Source organism: Podarcis cretensis (genome assembly GCF_951804945.1).
Source record: "Podarcis cretensis genome assembly, chromosome: 5".
NCBI classification, from domain to species: Eukaryota; Metazoa; Chordata; class Lepidosauria; order Squamata; family Lacertidae; genus Podarcis; species Podarcis cretensis.
Window position 1 is genome coordinate 34,301,282 of NC_137174.1, and position 19,210 is coordinate 34,320,491.

At 39.2% G+C, this 19,210-nt stretch overlaps 1 protein-coding gene across 19 annotated transcripts in view; it reads left to right on the forward strand.

Annotated features, from left to right (window-relative positions):
- Nucleotides 1–19,210, forward strand: part of PCDH15 (protocadherin related 15) — a 647,566-nt gene that overhangs the window by 279,318 nt on the left and 349,038 nt on the right. Inside the window, exon 1 of one of the 19 annotated variants that reach the window (XM_079976217.1) lies at nt 13–198. The exons of 17 other annotated variants lie outside the window; for them this stretch is intronic. The gene's annotated coding sequence lies outside the window, so the exon portion shown is untranslated. Of the gene's footprint in view, nt 1–12; nt 199–256; nt 276–19,210 lie in introns of those variants that run through there. One more of the 19 variants, XM_079976218.1, reaches the window with a different exon arrangement.

Consider the following 19,210-nt stretch of genomic DNA (forward strand, 5'->3'; position numbering starts at 1 on the left):
TGTTCAGGCTATGATTGTGATGAATGTTTCTCATGCAAAGAGATTGCTGCGGTTCTGTACTTCACCTTGTTTACCTTGAAAAGAGAAAAAGGAAACCTCGTTCTTATGTGCGAGACAGTCACTGTAAACAGGCTTAGCAGGAAAAGAAACTTAATGCACAACCCAGCGTTGGCTAAGCATGAAACTTTCAGCTATTCAGTAAGTTGTTTTTCTCCACTTTAAACTGGCATTGATGGTAAACTACCTGAAGAGTGGAGATTCTCTCAAAGAGCGAAGTAATGTATCTAGCGTATGAATCATCTGCTTTGAGGTTTATAGCTGGAAGCCGGCAGTAATGAAGTGGTACTACTAACCATTTATTTTAGATGTTCAGTAGCTTCTCTCACCCTAGAAACTGTCTTCTGCATATTAACTTCTGTAGCATGCCTGCTTTTACTTGTTGTGTTTTGCTTCTTAAAATTCTTGTCTGTTCACAATTGCAGTGTAAGTCAGTATATGCTTGTAATTTTCTAGTGTGGTGTTGAAAGCAAGTTACCTTAATTATGGATTTGACTGTTCTGTGTTTTGTTTTTTGTCTGATGGAAATAGTTGAGAGGGCTGTTATCCAGAAAGAAGGGGCTGCATTTTACTTGTTGTCTAATGAGGCACCATTTGATCCATATATTAAGTTAATTGGAAAGCTGTTCAGAGAAAATATATGAGGTTGGTTTATTCATTGCAGCAATAAGCCCTTTGCATGAATACAAAATAGCTGAAGTAATAACTTCTTTGCAGAGTTCGTGTGTTTTACTTGTGGAACATCAGCATACAATTTCCTAAACATGTGCACAGTTTTACTTTATATACACCCCAAAATGTGTCCAGCTATGGTGTGGAATTCAGTGTGCTTAACAGATATCCACATTATTCTGACAATCACTGTTGTTATTTTTGTTTATTATTATTAAGAGATATAACACTCAGCTAATTGGGTCATTCTTAGAAGATAGATCTTGCAAGTTTAAGTCTGCACCCATACTTTTCTGATTCTCACAGACAGCTAATTGTTAGAGCTGGTAAACGAATTTGGCAGGAGCTGAAGTTGATGCTTCTTCTGATAACAAAATAACAATTAATTTACAAACTAGGGAGCTTTTTCAGCATTAACTGTGGCTAGCCTAAGGGTATAGGGGAAAACCCCAACTTTCTATGTTACTTCCAGTTACTCAGGTCCAGTTATGGGTTCTCTCTCTCTCTCTCATGTTTGAAAGGGTTGTCTTATAGCTGATAAAGTGTTATTTGATGCTTCTATCCGGTTGTTGTGTTACTCTTGTTTCAGCAATATAATCTACCTAGGTTGGAGTCAGAGCCCTATGAAATAAGAGTGCAGATTAGACAGCGTACTGTTCAGCTTAAAGACAAAGCACCTCTCTCTTTGCTGATGCAGTGATGTGCTTAGGCTGGAATGTTAGCTTCAATCACTTTGCCTCACCAGTTATTCTTGAATGGTAAGCGTGCAGGCTGTAGCAAACTCTGGAATTTCCTCTGTGCTTTATAGTTATCTACTTGTCTTAAATCACTGGTTGGAATAATTGCATTGTCATCTCATGTCATCTTAGCTCAGGTGCAGTAGCTTTGCCAGGGGAGCAGTCGCCTGTAAAAATAGTGGCACTGAAGTTCTTAATAATCTTTGAAAAGTGTTTTTTTTATATTGGATTATTGATTTACCCATGCGTGTCTCTGGTATGTTTGTTGAAAATATTAGGTAGTGTTCAGTGCTGAATTAGTAGTCAAGATCAAGAAATAAGTTTGTGAACTATACAATAAAGGATACCTTGATCTGTCAGTTAGAAGTGTTAGAGCCAAGTGCCAACAGGTGAGCAGATCCAACCATGTGAGAAGAGTTTAGGAGCAAACTCTAGATCAGGCATCCCAAAACTCAGGAATAGTAGTCCTAAAACAGCTGGAGGGCTGAGTTTGGGGATGCCTGCTCTAGATGGATAGCCATGTTAGTTTGTTGCAGCAAAAGTTACAAAGATTCCTGTGGCAGCTTAAAAACAATTTTATTGTGGAACAAATGTATCCATAGTTTAGGAAGGAATATGTATGAGTACTTAAAGTTTAGTATGTTACCAGTAGTCCAGTGCATTTATGATTTCACACTTTCTGCAATATCACAATACAGATTCAAGCTGTCCTAGACCTAATTTGCCCATCTGTGCCTAAAGAGGCAGTTGCAGTTGCAGAACTAGCAGTTTTTATTCACAATTAACTAATCATGAACAAATGCTACCTCTTGATTCTGTAACCCGAATCACTAATAGATTAGAATCCCCTTACAATACTTAAAGACACATTCTCAAGATCATATAACAAAGGCTAGTGTATACACTTTAACCTAGCTCTCACTTCTCCCACTTCTATAACAAAACAGATTCAAACTCAGCAAAACATGATTTTTCTAATTATTTCACTGCATATTTATATCCTCAACATTACGTTAAACTCTGATCCAGTTTAAATTTAAGAGTTTAATGCATTATTACATTTATATCCCACTTTTCAACCAATAGTTTTCACAACTAAAATGGAAAAAACTTCATTATAATTATTTAAAAACCTATAACTAAAAGTTATCACTTCTGCCTCCCAAACCTGTAGTACATGTGTCCTATACGCCAGTTTCACTACCAAGATACTGTGAGAAAATTATTTTCCATGAGTGCTCTTTGCTTTCTAACCCTTGTGAAGTGATCTTGTGAATTCAAGTAGAAAAAGGAGAGCAAAACTGGAATTGAGGTCTCCACCATGCAAGATGAGACCTCACATCCTGCATTGTTAAAATAAGATATTCACACTTCACTGAATTATTTCTGCCAATGCTGTATTTCCTTGCAATGCATAACAATGAAGGGGGGGTGAAGAATGCATTTGCTTTGGTGCATTCTTGTGTTCGTTTTGTGCTAGTTTCTTCTTGCCATCCAAATTGTGATCAAAAGTCAAGATACATTATGCCTCCCTGTGGAAATCAAGTTCACTATGCAGAAGTAAAGTTACATTTTTAAGTGATCCCCTTGTATTATCCTGTCCAAATGACAGGAACTTCCATGACTCTTCTGTTCCTCCAGAGGCAAATATAAGTTCAGAGATTACAGTTCCCTTGCTTCCAAGGACCAGAAACTTATGTACTATGAACTAGTTCAGGGCATGCACCCCAGGGCTTTTTTTAAAAAAGGCAGGCTGTGTGGGGAGGGGGCTTTCTATACTTCCTTTCCATGTTCAGGATTTAAAACCACAAAATGTTAATATAAAAAAATGGAAATGCTTTGGGGCATTAAAAAAATTGGAAATGCTTTTCAATAATTATTAGCCCAGTGTGTATACTGTGATTAGTTTCCTAAGCAATCCTACATGTATGGTGGGAAGCTCTAAAGAGAACAGCTGCTCCTAACTTGGTTGTTGAAATTTAAACATGTCTTCAGCATGTGGCAATTGATGGAAATCAGGATGCTCATCTGATTTGGACTGGCAGAAATAAAATGGCTATGTTGTACTCAGGTACTGCAAAAAGGGAATTCAGGGTGTGACATTAGAGGCCACAACTGAAATTTCACCATACATGTTACAAATTGTCAGCAAAAATGGTAGCATGCTAGCAAGCTTCTTTATTGCTTGTGACTGCAGATGTATAATGGATTTTTTTTTACTTACGACATTTTCTGCAGTAATTAAATGTTTTTTATTAAAGTGTAGGCTGACATTTTGATAAGGTGAGGTTGTGTGGACACGATATATATTTAAAAAATCTTCAATGTGTGAGCAATGCTAGTTCCACAATAAAATCTAGACTTTGAGAATCCTAAGGATAGATTCTTACAGTGATGTGAATTCTGCTACACAATTTTCCTTTGAGCTGAAAATTTCAGAAAGTATGCAATAATTCCCCTCTAAGGAGTCTATTCATGTGTTAAATATTACTAACCCTTTTATATATTTATATTCTCAATGAGTGGATCTATTTGCAAGAGTTATGTAATATCAGACAAAGGAACCTATCTACCTCTCTGTGCCCAGAGTACTCCTTACTGAGAAATCATTTTTGAGGAAGTTGAATTGTAAGATTCTTACATTGCTCAGCTAAGTAGCACAACTTAATGTGCAACAGAGTGGCGAAGCTAATATATGAACTGGCTCTTTAAAAGTTACAAAAACTCCACTGTGAATTGGTTTATTGTGTTTAGCAAGCTGTAGAAATTCTTCATGTGTCAAAAATTTTATAAAACTAAACTTTAATCTTAAAATAACTTGATGTATGAACATTTGCTTTTAAAAGACCTCATTATCTAATAATATTATCTAGAGAAAACTAATGCCTTTGTGTCTACAGGCAGTATCATTTATCGATTTCCATCTGTTCATAGTTATTCAAGTATATGATTGTTCCAGCGGGTTTTAAATTAACATAAATCATTTAGCCAGTGCTGTAACAACTTTACTAGCTTGGCTGATCTAATTATTTTATTATCCATTTGCATTGTGGTTGTGTTTAGTAACTTCAGAAACAAACTTACATGCAGCCACTGGGAGAGATCAACAAGAGGTTTGGGCTGGGTGTTCATCAGTATGCAGATGATACCCAGCTCTACCTCTCTTTTAAATCAGAACCAGTGAAGGCAGTGAAGGTCCTGTGTGAGTGTCTGGAGGCGGTTGGAGGATGGATGGCGGCTAACAGATTGAGGTTGAATCCTGACAAGACAGAAGTACTGTTTTGGGGGGACAGGAGGCGGGCAGGTGTGGAGGATTCCCTGGTCCTGAATGGGGTAACTGTGCCCCTGAAGGACCAGGTGTGCAGCCTGGGAGTCATTTTGGACTCACAGCTTTCCATGGAGACACAGGTCAAATCTGTATCCAGGGCAGCTGTCTACCAGCTCCATCTGGTACGTAGGCTGAGACCCTATCTGCCTGCAGATTGTCTCGCCAGAGTGGTGCATGCTCTGGTTATCTCCCGGACTACTGCAATGCGCTCTACGTGGGGCTACCTTTGAAGGTGACCCGGAAACTACAACTAATCCAGAATGTGGCAGCTAGACTGGTGACTAGGAGCGGCCGCCGAGACCATATAGCACCGGTCTTGAAAGACCTACATTGGCTCCCAGTACATTTCCGAGCACAATTCAAAGTGTTGGTGCTGACCTTTAAAGCCCTAAATGGCCTCGGTCCAGTATATCTGAAGGAGCGTCTCCTCCCCCATCGTTCTGCCCGGACACTGAGGTCCAGCTCCGAGGGCCTTCTGGAGGTTTCCTCACTGCGAGAGGCCAAGTTACAGGGAACCAGGCAGAGGGCCTTCTCGGTAGTGGCGCCCGCCCTGTGGAACGCCCTCCCATCAGATGTCAAAGCGATAAACAACTACCTGACATTCAGAAGACATCTGAAGGCAGCCCTGTTCAGGGAATTTTTTTAATATGTGACATTTTAGTGTATTTTTCATCTTTGTTGGAAGCCACCCAGAGTGGCTGGGGAAACCCAGCCAGATGGGCGGGGTACAAATAATAAATTATTATTATTATTATTATTATTATTATTATTATTATTATTATTATTATATAAATTGTTCCCTATTTGAAGTTTGCTCCAGTTCGTAACTTGTATATTGATAATCTTGGCTACGGATTGCACAAGATAATGATGTTTTTAATTATCTCAACCTTCTGTGGGCAAATGATCCCTTGGCCACAATCCAGAGCCCTCTTGGTCTCCGGTGCTCACATAATGCTCAGCATAAGCACAGACTGCCCTCCTCACTGGATTCCCTGACTTTGAAAGGAATGGAGCACCCCTTGCTTGTACAGAGGTTCAAGAGGTTTGACCTGCTGAAGTTGCATTTAGCAGTAGAGCCAGTGTGGTGTATGGAGCATTGGACTGGTATTAGAGAGCTGCTTTCAAATCCCTACTCCATCATGAAGCTCACTAGCTGATCTTGCACTGGCCACTGTCTGTCAACCTAGCTCTACATCACATAGTTGTTTTAAGAGAAGGGAAGACCTATGTATGGCACTCTCAGCTCCCTGGTGGAAGGCCAGGATTGAAACAAATACATAAATAAATATGATAGTGTGAACGTAAGCAGTCCATGATGAATGGCAAACTTGCATCTATAAGGGGCTTTAGCCTGTGATGCTTAGGAGGGCTTCAAGCAGCTTCATTGTGAGATATTTGTATGTGTTTGCTGGTTAGTAGAAGATTCTGATTTATTTATTTACTTATTGCATGGCACATTGAATGGTGCTTTTTGAGCATTTGTAGTTACAACCCAAAACCTGTGTGGATGTTGCCATAGCTATTGCCTCAGTGTTGAAAAGGGCAGCATGCACAGGCCTTTTATATGGCTACCCACACTTAAAGAAGTTGTATGACTTGGCCTCAGTAGTATACAACCCCTTTGTTGTATACTTCATTTGTTATTGAAACTGCATTTCCCCGAGTTCCATTTTCTTCACTAACACCAATGTATCACGTAGGATTCAGCAAATGTAGTAAGAAAAGACACCTAGAGATAAATTCAATGGGAAACCCATTGCAATGGCCTTTTGCTGATGGCTGCAGTTCATTTGAACATTATGGCTTCCATGTTCTTCCTTTGTGGGATGAAAAATACATCCTATAAGTTGCCATTCTAGCACATTCTAAAATAAATTTGCTTCTTGTCTTCTGAACGAATCCTTCTGGCAGTCCTTTGAGTTGTTGAAAGGATAATCTCTTAAGTTAAGGTGGTGAGTAGGGTTAGGCAGAATAGTGATTGCTCAGGATGAAAGAAACACACTCAGAATTGAATTGTCAATTAGAAGTGACTTCCCACTGGATATGAATGTTCTATTGCCGAGAGATGTGTGATTTCTATTATTTAGAAGTTTCTTTCATTTCTGTATTCAGTGAAAGGAAAGCTTGAGCATGGCCAGTAGAATTAATAACAGCTTCCTGTGTAAAGGAAGACAGCCATGTACTTAATGAAGTGCATCATTCTAATAGCAAGTCCTCCTAATGAATGCTTTCCCTGTTGTTTTAGAAAGGAGCCAGAGTGACACTTCTCTGATTCTGGATCACTGAATCCGTATGGAAGCCCAATTTCTTTGTCTGAGAAGAGTCTCCTTTAATTTTATTTTAACATTCAGGATGCAATTCTATTACTTACTTTACATTTCACATTTGGTGTGCTAGTGCGCGGTGTTACATTTTTAGCCATGTAATTATTTGCTATTACAGTCAAAACTTGATGAGATCATATCAACTAAGAGCTCAATGGAAGAAAAACATAACCCTCACTAAAGATGCCTGGAATAATGATAAAAGCATCAAGATTTGATACATTTGTTTTTCAGTGTTTATTTCCTGTGTATTTTTTTTAACAAAAAACATTTATGATAACAGCTGATGTAAGTATGTTAATGGCTACAGAATAATATCTCCTTGAAATATGAACAGATGAGTTTCAAATGAAGTGCAAAATGATATGCACTCACATAGTCCACATGATGTACTCTGAAGTAGCTGAAATTGCCAGGAAAAGAAATCTTGGGGTTGGTAGTAGAAAAGGTAAATTCACTCTTAGGAAAGGTTTTGTAAATAATACATGGGTAAATTAATTCAAAGATTATTTTATGACTTTTTAAAAAATTCAAGCTTTTTCAGAAGATAAAAAATCTTATCTAAATAAAACACAAAAACAGAGAAAGAAAAGAAAAAAATACAGATTCCTCTCTCAAAGGTAGCTCTTAACTCTTGTCTCACATAGAAGGTGGTGGACCCTCCCAGCTCTTACCTGGGAGCTTTCCTTTCTTCTCCCAGTCTCTCACCCTGAGAGGTCTTTCCTTCCCTGTGTCTCACTCAAGGTTCTTCCACCAACCATCCACCACCTTCATGTGGTTGTAATCCTTTGACCCCAAAATGGACCAGAGCAGAGGACACAAAGGAAGACAAAAAATATACAGAAAAAAAGCAGAATATCCGTCTGTTACATAGAGAAATAATTTACTGTAGAATGACATCCAGATGATCTACTTTCTGTTAGGCAATATTTCCCCAATCTTGCAACCTGAATGTTTCAGATTAATTCATTTTTCTTTTCAGTCCAAAGGGGTTCTCTAATTATTGTTATTAGCTCAACCATTTCACCCTCCTGTTCTGGCAATCATTTATCTATATTATTCTCCGAAGTCTCTTCATCCTCTTTGATCCCACTTTCCATTTCATTCTTCTCTGGTCTGCTTTCATTCTCCATTTCATCAATCTTAGATCTAATCAGTTTTATTTGCTCATCAAACATTTGCCGAAGGGTGCCAACAGTCAGTGGAATGCCCAGCAATCTACTTGTCTTTCTGAATGTTCTTGATCTTATTAACAATTCCGTCTCACTTTATCACCCATCTCCACTTTAAGATCTTCACATCATCCTCTTTTCAAATCACATTCCTTTCCTATGGAGGAAAAATGAAGAGGCAAAGTTACTTTCAATTTCCAAGCAACACTTTTATTGGGAAAACAGAGAATTAAAAATGAAGAAGATAAAAATTCTTAGCACTCAGAACTCCCAACAGGGCTCTTATGCGGCTTTTGGGCAAAATGTAGATGCATCTGCTCATGCGTCATTCACCCACATCAGCTTCTCAGTCTTCAGATGTAGAAAATGGCTTTTTCAGAGCATCAGAGGTTAATTCTCTGTTCACTCTTCTCTCCAGAGTGATTTTGATAGCCAAGATCAGGCATAGGCAAACTCGGTCCTCCAGATGTTTTGGGACTACAACTCCCATCCTCCCTAGCTAACAGGACCAGTGGTCAGGATGGTGGGAGTTGTAGTCCCAAAACATCTGGAGGACCGAGTTTGCCTATGCCTAGCCAAGATTTATGCCTCGGTATCATCAGTCTCCACATCATTATCTCAATCAGCAGCCTAACGACAAAAGACATTCAGTCTACCATGTTCCTCCCCTGAAAGCCTGTGATTTTATGAGACTTAAAGGGTGGGATGTGCTGGGTTTTACAGTATTCTTAGATTTGGAGTTTGTGATGTTAAAAAACCTCACATATTTTGTCTGATGAAGATTGTAAAAAAAAAGGAACAAAGTGTAAGTCACATGGTGTTTATCAGATGAAATATCACCATTACACAAATCAGTCCTGTATTGAATTTGAATGCTCACTTAATTTTACATTTACTTAGTGACCTATAGTTTTAACTTTTAGTAGACTTTGCTAATAACACATTTATTTTTAGTATCTTTTGATGTTGAAGAAGTGCTGAAGATTAGAATCCCTTTTTGGGCTTATATTCAGACAGTCAGCTAGCTGTTGCACTTACTAAGATTCTTCTTAGTGGCCTTCTAAGTTAATCACTTTTATTCACTTACTAATTGGATGAACAGCATCTAATCAAAGAGACAAGATCTTCTAAAGGCTGAAAAAGAAGCATAGTGGCTTCAGCTTACCCATTGGTTAGGGCCTGTTAAGTTTACTGTATACTGGGAAATGCACTGGGAAACTGATACATACATTGATTTCCACATATTGAACTAGAATGAAATCGACATCTATTTCCCACCTTATACATTCTGGTCATGCATTTCCCTATACAAAGAAGCTAATATATAGCAAACATAAGTCTGGGAATCCCTGCCACCATTTCACCACTGTAAAGTGATGAATGATAGAGAGAGGCAGTTTGGAGGAGAGAAGTGGCAAGGTATGATATGCTTAATCCTTTTTGCACCACTATATTACTGAAATGCTACTGATAGTAATTTTTCTTTTATATGTGGTTTCCAGGTGATTTGACTGCATCAAATGGAGAAAAGCAATTAGCGACTTCTCTGCTATTTCTCAAGTCTTGCCACTTTGGCTTGGTTCTGTACCTGTTTGCCACTAGACCAGGGATGGCTTTTTTTTTTAGGCTGAAGACCGCACTGATCTATGGCTGACCTTTAACCAGGGTTGGGGAGAATGTAAAAGTAGATGTGGTCAATATGTAAAAGTGGGTGTGGTGAGAACTGCAGTTCACAATGTTGCCTTCCCAAATGCAACCCCTGGGACCAGTCTGTAAATTTAATAATTATCCCCTTTTGAATTAGTAAATGGACAAATGTGTAGGTGCTTGGGGGACCACCAATTTCTTTTTATATATTATGGACCCATGTATGCAGTCAATTAAAGTAATGAGGGGGGTTGCAATAAAGCCACAATAAACCCTTGAGGGGCTGGATAAAGCCTTCAGGTTTCCCTACCCAACTAGCTCCATTTTGTCATCTTGAAGAATCATATACGGTAGTTGCATCAGCATCAACTTCCATGCATTTCATGTAAGTGAACATAGCGAAATCAGGGCGTTGGAATTTACTTTTAGATGTGAGTTAGTGCTGCATCTAAGCATACTTGCAATTTGTGGAAATTGGGTCACTTTATAACTTTATAGGTTGGCTGATGATTACTTTCTCAGTTTTGTTTTTGTTTTTAAAGTGGATTATGTTGCTTTCCTCCAGACATCAGTTCTGGGACCTGGGTGAAAGAATTCCTGTTTGTGGTCCCATGGGCATCCTTCCTGATTAGCTGCAGGTAATGTGGGCGCAAAGGATGCTGGATAGCACATTACCCACTACAACAGTAAAACAAAATTTGGGTGAAAGAACTCTTGGCCACCTCACAAAACCATAAGGTACCGTAACCATAACTTGCACATCCTGAGAATTCATGCACAAACACACAGCAACTATATTCCTGAAAAGGCTGGGCACACTGCTTATCTCCCCCTTATCCTGCTCTATATTTATATTTATATGTAATATGCAAGGTATATATAATATGCAAGATATAACTGTGGAGGCTGTTGTAGGTTGTGCAACTGGTGCAAAATGGGAACCAATAAACACTGTTGTGCAACAGATGTTTGGTGGCCAATCACTATGTTCTGTGGACATTTTTAAGTTCATTTCTCATGACCTAAAATTAATTCATATTGTCATTTTAGCTGACCAGCAAACAGCCTTTGGGAAAAAAAAAACTTTTCTCCTTGCTCTTTTTGAAAATAATACTATAGATTTATGTTTTGTAGGAAATACCTTTGTTTTTATCATTACATTTGTTAATAATGGCGGCACTTAAGATGATCTTAAAATGATGTAATTAATATACCTAGCTAGGCGTGTGTGTGTGTGTGTGTGTGTGTGTATGTGTACACATACCGGTATATGTACACGCAGGCGCGTGCGTGCACACACACACCATATGTCATAGACATTAATCTATTGGGTTTTAACTGGATTTTCTCCCTAAAGTCTGGTCACATCATCTTCACAACGGGGAGGTTGTACTTTTCGCATTTATAAAAACCCACTCCACTGTGATTTGTATGGCTTACTCATGGCAAGATTATATTTAAAATGATTGTGCTCAGTTGTCACATGCTTTGAGCCAAACTTCTCATTATTGGCAGTTTTCGTCCTTCCCTCCCAAATTTTAAAGTCCACTGTGAGCATTTCAACAGCTCATTTGGTGTAGTTCTATGAGAGGTGGTGCTCTTCAAATGGATTTGCAATTCTTCTGTATGTGTACATGGCATATGGAGGGAAATGTAAGGACTTGACAATCCCCTGCGTGGCATACCATCACTGCCACTCTGGTCATCTGCCAACCTGCTGGCTGCTACTGGTGTCTGTCTAGCTGGAAGGAAGCCAGGCAGCACTTCTGAGCTGCCACTGTGGGTGAGACTGGCACTGCATGGAGGTGTTGTTCCAAGCCCTGTTTGGACAGGATGAGACTGGCAGGCAGACAAACCCTCACAGTCTTTTAATTTAAACACATACACACATGTCCTACATACATAGCCATGCATGTACCTCATGTTCAGTTATTATCAAACCACAGGTGCAGCACTCCGTTGTTGGCTACCCTGTCCAGAAGGGACTGGATTCCGTTGTTTTTGCTTGACTGCAAGGAATGGATGAATCTTGTCAATTTCAGTTTTTCTGAGTTTCTTCTTGGTTCTCCACATTTTTCAGCAATTTGTGATTTTTGCATTTTTTTAAAAAAAAATCCTCACAAGTGTTTGTTAGTATTTTAGTGAGAATTTCTCCTAATAGACATTTTTTTTTTTTGGCAAGCTGTCTTTCCTAATATAATGCATGTTGGTATTTTATGAATTTCTGCAAACTTTCTTCTGATATGAGCACTTTTGTACATAATGTTTGACTGGAAAATTTGGAGAAGTGCAGATTTTGAAGAGTACTTGATTTTCAGTTCAGAAAGAGTGCAAATTGGGGACTTTCCCATTATAGCGCAAACAAAGTGGATTCCCACAGTCCCCATCCCCATTGACTATTCACTATTACTTCCCACTTCTACTCCTTTTCTCCATGGGGGGGCATTCTTCAATGTTCTCTCTCCTTCCTCCACCAGCCTTTTCATCAGGGGTCTCTGTAGCCTGCTTGACCAACCTCTCCAGGTGCCTCTGTCCCATATCTGCCATATGACAGAAGAACAGGGCCAAGAGTATAGTCTTTATTCACTTTCCCTTTTCATGGGAGAAACATATAAAGTGTGCTTTAGCTGCATCTCATTTCAGCTACTGTAACATGTTCTACAAAAGGCTTCATTTTGTATATCAAAAGTTTGTACAGCATGTGCTTTCTTATAGCTATACCCTGGTTAGCAGTCTGGCTGCATAATTCTGAACCAGTGAAATTTCCATACCCCCTTCGAGGAGCATAATGGCCCTGGCTGTGGCCTATAAATCCCTAAACATCTTGGGGCCAGACTACCTATAATATAGCCACCTTCTATTCAAGTTTCCCTGGGCTTTTATGTCTGTGGGAGAGGCTCTCTGTGGTGTTCAACAAACATCAGAGGAACATTTGATGGGATCTGAAGATCTGGAACTCCTTGCCAGGGGAAGTCTGGTTTGCCCCTTTTCTGGTGACCTTCTGTTGACAACAAAACACCTGAGCTGTATGAAGTATGTTCCAGGTTCAATCCCTGGCATCTCCAGATAGGGCTGGGAGAGATTCCCACCTGATGCTCTGGAGACCCACTCTGAGTCAATGTAGACAGTACTGAGCCTGATGGACCTATGGTGTAATTAAGTAGAAGACAGCTTCCTATGTTACTGAGACAGGTGTTTGGCCTTCCAGGTTGACTTGTTTATTGCCACAGTGAGTGTAGTAATCTATTTTAATAGACCAGGATTTTATTGGATGTGTCTTATGTGCTCTATTTTTATGATGCTGTTGGTTATTGTTTTGTATTGATCCCTGTTAGCTGCCTTGGACACCATCCGATGGAAAGGTGGTGTTTAAATTAAACTAAATGACATAAATATAACTATATATTTAATTCAATGAAATAATAAAAGGCTGTAACTCAGTGTTTACCTGATTTACATGACTGTTGACATTTTTTTTGGTGCTTAAGGCAGAAGAGAAAATGGTGCCCACCACCACTCAGGTTGTACATAAGACTGGCCAACTGTAGACAGAAACTCCCACGAGTGCTTCTCCCTGGAGTAGAAATACAATCAGTGTAAATAAGATAGCAATCAGTTGTCGTTTCATGAAGCTGCCTAAAGCCCAGGTCTTGAAATTCTATATGGAATGAATAATACCACAATGTAAACAGCATTTCACTTGTGTTAGTTAAGTCTCTCTGATTTGTGTTTATGCATAGCGTGAATCACTGGCACATTATGTTGCAATTAATATATCCTCTCCTGCCCTTTAACACACATATAAAGGCTAAACAGGCCACAGTGATCAGAGAAAAATATGTTTGAAAGATTGTGCAACTGTTCAATTTATGAGGAGTTAGTCAAAACACAGCTCACGTGAGGACAGCCTCAGATGGGCCTCTTTCTTGGTTGGTAGGCCCATCTGTTGGGAAGAAGCAAGGGGGCAACAGTGATTTCCCAAGCATTGGGAAAATACAGTACCTGGATTTTTTTTAGTAGTCCCCCCCCCACTGCATCTGTCTCTTTTCTTTCTAATTTGTAAGCACTTGTGTCAAAAAACCTTTCACTGATGATCAGAGATGTGTGTGGAGAAATTACTAGTAAGGATAAGTTGCTGCCTCTGTTCATTTACAACATTTTAACCATTTTCTGTATGAATGTGATTGAAACTCTCATGCCCTCCCTTTCAATGATACATTGAATGTATCCATTCTTCTTTATCCTCTCTGACTTGATGCGGCTATTAGAGTTAGGCTGACCGATTCTACTGAGGTTCAAAGGTCTGGCTCAATCTTGCTTTTCAAGCAGTAGAAGTGGGAAAGCTTAGATTAGATCAAGGTTAGCGTGGCTGAGTGACACTTGGATTTAAAAGAATTTTTTTTTACTGTTACAGAAAGCTTAAAAACCAAAGACTGTTTCAGATATTCCCGGGAAAAAAGTAATTTATTTTGAGTTTGTGGCATTTCAAAGATCACAGATTTGTTATTCACTGGCACATCCAGCTGAAGCTACACAAGAGGAGCAAGAAAGGAGCTCTTTGATCTCATAGTACTCTGAGTTTATTTGGCTTGCTTGTTTTTATAGTTTATTGGGCAGAACTGCCTCTTCTTTTTTGCCCTGAAAAACCATGGTTTCTTCTCCAAATCTGTCTTGAATCAGTTGCCCATTAATTACAGAACTCAGTAATTTTCGGAGGGTAGGATAATTCTTGTGTTTCACTGTGTACAAAGAATGCAAAAGATAATATCATGCAATTTCATCATGGTTTCTAGGTGAGAAGGCAGGTACATTTTCATTTTCGGGGCATTTCCAGCCTCGGTTCCAATAACAACCATCCTGATAAGTTAAGGCTAGCTTAGAAGACCATCCATGAAAGTGCCCTGTGGTTAGGTTCCATACAGATATCTACTCACCAGATCATTCTCTAGGCTTCCTGGCTGCTTTCCACCCCCCTGTAATTTTCCTGCAGTGCTCTACAATTTCTGGATGTTCTGGGGCATTGCGGAAATATTCAAAATGATGAGTGGCTTCTTAGCTGCTGCCACCATAATCCCACAGCCAAGAGACCAAGCAGGTGGGAGAGCCAAACAGCAGCACTAGTGGGCTCTGCCTGAACGTGTGGTCTTTGGCAGCTGGCTGAGGGTGCTGGATGCTGTTGCCAGCCCTCTAAGAAACTTTAGTGACTGAACAGAATAGACCATGGAGATGTTTGAGAAGAGACTCTACTCTCCATGATATTGGACAAATATATCCCCTCTGTTGTCTGTAGCTACTCCTATACTCAGGCTTCTGACTGTGGTTCTACTTTTGACAAATCACAAACAAGCTTCTGAATTCACAGCTGGACACAATCCAGTGGGCATTGGGTAAAGAGCTACCCAGCAGTCCAGATCTCTGGAAGAAGATTAGTTGGATTAGAACATGAAAATATTTGTGTTGTTGTTTTTTAATAGATTTTATTAAAGTTTTAAAGGTTACAAAAAGAAAAGTAAAAAAAGTTAAACAAACAAAGCACAAAAACAAACAAAAAGAGAAAAAAAGAAAAAACGAAAAAACGAAACACAAACACAAATCCAACCTTTACATAACTTTCTTTCCTTTGCTTATTTCCTTGACCTCCTCACACCTCCCTTTTTTGTATTCTAGTTCAATTAGATATTTCAGCAAATCCTTTCCATCTTTGTTTTTATCCTAAAAATTTATCTTAATATACTGTAATTTTGCATTCTCCTCTTTCACTAATTACCAATCCATTTTTACTTAATCTTTTATAACATTTCTGCTAAAACCACATAACTTCATTCCAACACCCTTCTAACATTCCTTAATTTTACAATGTTTCTGTAGATAAGCTTTAATTTTTTTCCAATCTTCTTCCACCGACTCTTCTCCCTGGTCTCGGATTCTGCCAGTCATTTCCGCCAGTTCCATGTAGTCCATCACCTTCATCTGCCATTCTTCCCGGGTGGGTAAATCTTGTGTCTTCCAATACTTTGCAATAAGTATTCTTGCTGCTGTTGTGGCATACATAAAGAAAGTTCTATCCTTCTTTAACACCAATTGGCCGACCATGCCCAGGAGAAAGGCCTCTGGTTTCTTCAGAAAGGTATATTTAAATACCTTTTTCATTTCGTTATAGATCATCTCCCAGAAAGTCTTAATCCTTGGGCATGTCCACCAAAGGTGAAAGAATGTACCTTCGGTCTCTTTACATTTCCAACATTTATTATCGGGCAAATGATAGATTTTTGCAAGCTTGACTGGTGTCATGTACCACCTGTATATCATTTTCATTATATTCTCTCTTAAGGCATTACATGCCGTGAATTTCATACCTGTGGTCCATAACTGTTCCCAGTCAGCCATCATAATATTATGTCCAACATCTTGTGCCCATTTAATCATAACAGATTTCACTGTTTCATCCTGAGTATTCCATTTCAACAGCAAGTTATACATTCTTGACAAGTTCTTAGTTTTGGGTTCTAACAATTCTATTTCCAATTTTGATTTTTCCACCTGGAAGCCAATTTTCTTGTCCAAATTGTAAGCCTCCATTATTTGGTAATAATGAAGCCAATCTCGCACTTTATTTTTTAGTTTTTCAAAACTCTGCAGTTTTAATCTATCTCCCTCTTGTTCCAGAATTTCCCAATATTTCGGCCATTTGGCCTCCATATTGAGCTTTTTCTGAGCCTTCACTTCCATTGGTGACAACCACCTTGGAGTTTTGTTTTGAAGCAAATCCTTGTATCTTATCCAGACATTAAACAGTGCTTTCCTGACAATATGGTTTTTAAACGCTTTATGTGCTTTGACCTTGTCATACCACAAATATGCATGCCACCCAAAAACATTATTAAAACATGGAAATATTTGATCAGAATTGTCTTCTCTTCGGAAATCTGTTTCTCTGCCTCTTCCTTTCTCCTTCTCTGCCTTGCACTGTGGCTACAACCTTGTTTCAGTCCCTCTTATTGTGGTGCATTTAGAATTATTTTTGAGCAGGCAATAGGAAGTTAACAAGCTGTAATCCATCATAAGAGGTTAACATTAATTGAGATAAATATAAGAACCTATTTGCTTTTGAGTCACTGTAGTTGTAGAATGGTATATAATGAGTGGCTATACAGTTGTTCCCTGTGTGTGTTTGTTGATCTAATGAGAATAGGACATTCCGTCGACTTGAACTTCCAAAGTGAGACTTCATTTATGTGTGTTGTGTATGCTCCCAGTTTGTTCAGGATGAATTTGTGAGATGAGGAAAGACATTTTCCAGAAGTGCAGTCATGTTTCTCTCTTGTAGCAAACACAACAAAGAGCCTTTGCAGCATGCTGAAGGCATCAGTTTTTGTGGACCACAATCCACTGCATAAGAGGCATGAATTCTAATCCTAAATGACAAGCATGTGCACTCAGTGGGGATGTAGAGGAGTGAGGTCAGAGGGAAATGAAATGCAAACTGAGCAGAAAGTGACAATTACCTGAAACCAATTAACAAGGCAGTGATCAACTGATAAGACAGTTGTTTAAAAGGTAAACAAAACTTAGTTTCTGTTTTAGCTACAGGTAATAACTGAAATACATGAACATAAAATTTGTCCACAAGCATTTGTGCACCTGCTTAATTCTTTGAATGGAGAAGTTGCCTGTTTCTCAGTCCCCAGAGGGTGGGAAGACATGCAAATGTTGGCACTTGCACTGGGGTTGTGAGTAGGAGTTTCCAAACAGACCCTGTGGAAGTTCTTGCACCAGTGCCAGTCAGATTAAAACCGAGAGCTAATACTAGAGCTGGCTACTGCACTCCTTCTTGGCTTAGAGCTAGGTCCATGTGCTGGTACTGGTTTTCCCCTCCTAAGTCAATTCATAGTGCTAGTAATGACCTTTGTTGTACTAAGTGGTTTGCAGCCAGGCAGTGGCGTAGCGTGGGGGGTGCAGGGGGGGCCGGCTGCACCAGGCGCAACATCTGGGGGTTAGGGTTAGGGGGCGCAAATCCACGGGTTAGGGGGTGCAAATCCACGGGTTAGGGGGCGCAAATTACTTGCCTTGCCCCGGGTGCTGACAACCCACGCTACGCCACTGCAGCCAGGTTACCTGAAGGACTGTCTACACCCACGAAACCCACCCAGCCTTTGAGATTGGCACTGGAGGGTAGATCACTGGTCTGCAAGTGACAGTTGTTACATTGACAGGTATCAGGGAAATGATATTGTCTGTGGTGACCCTCATCTTTGGAATACCTTCCCTGGGAAAATATGTGTGTATGTTTGCCCAATATAAATGTCTTCCTTTGTTGGCCTAAAGTCTGTAATGCCTTAGGTAATGTCAATAACTTGTTTGGACTCTTTATAAGTAACTTTTTAATCTGCTGCAATTTTTCATGTTTTATTCTAGGTTTTTTTATTCATATATATGAAAATATAGATGTCAAATGGGTGTGAGTTCATCACTAGAAAAAATCAAAATTGTTCTAACACTGCCTGTGTTTGGACACCATACAAAACTATGGTTTAGTGAGGCATAAACAAACCTAGCCCCCCTCTCTGATTTACATGCTCCCCTCCCTCCCTCCCCTTCTCCCGTTTAAGCACAATGGTTTGATTTGCCACAGATTGGCATATTATCCAAACTGTGGTAAATATTCACTATGATAGTTTCAAACCAACCAACTACAAACTGTAGCAAGTTCGTTTAAACTAACTATAGCTAAGGTTAGCCATAATTATGAATTTGAATGTCACATCAAGTTTTGATTAAGCAGAAGCAGAAGTTTCTCAACTCCTTCTCCTGACTATAGGGAGACACATATGAATCTGAGAGTAGAGTAGGCTCATTCACTTTCAGCAAGTCATAGTCTGGCATAACATCTGAATGCAGCCAGTATCTCCATGAATGTGGTGGATATTAAGCCCTTTTCCTTAATTTGCTGAATCAACTGAAATTACTAGTTCTCTAAAGTATTATGACATTTACTGATAAAGGACAAATAGCCTCTTTGCAAATAAAATTCATGCTTTGAGATGGTGGTACTTGCTGAAAATTTCTTTTTCCCTGGTGTCTTTTTTCTGCTTGAAGTGAATATGCAACATTAAGGCATTCTCTGCTTAGATGTGTGTATTATGCTATGTGTTAGATATTGATTTATAATGCCAGTTGTGATTAAATTATTCTAGTTAATCTTGTTATTCTACTGAGTCAGAATATTAGCATTGCACACAAAATGGTGAATAACACAGTGGTTGCATTTTA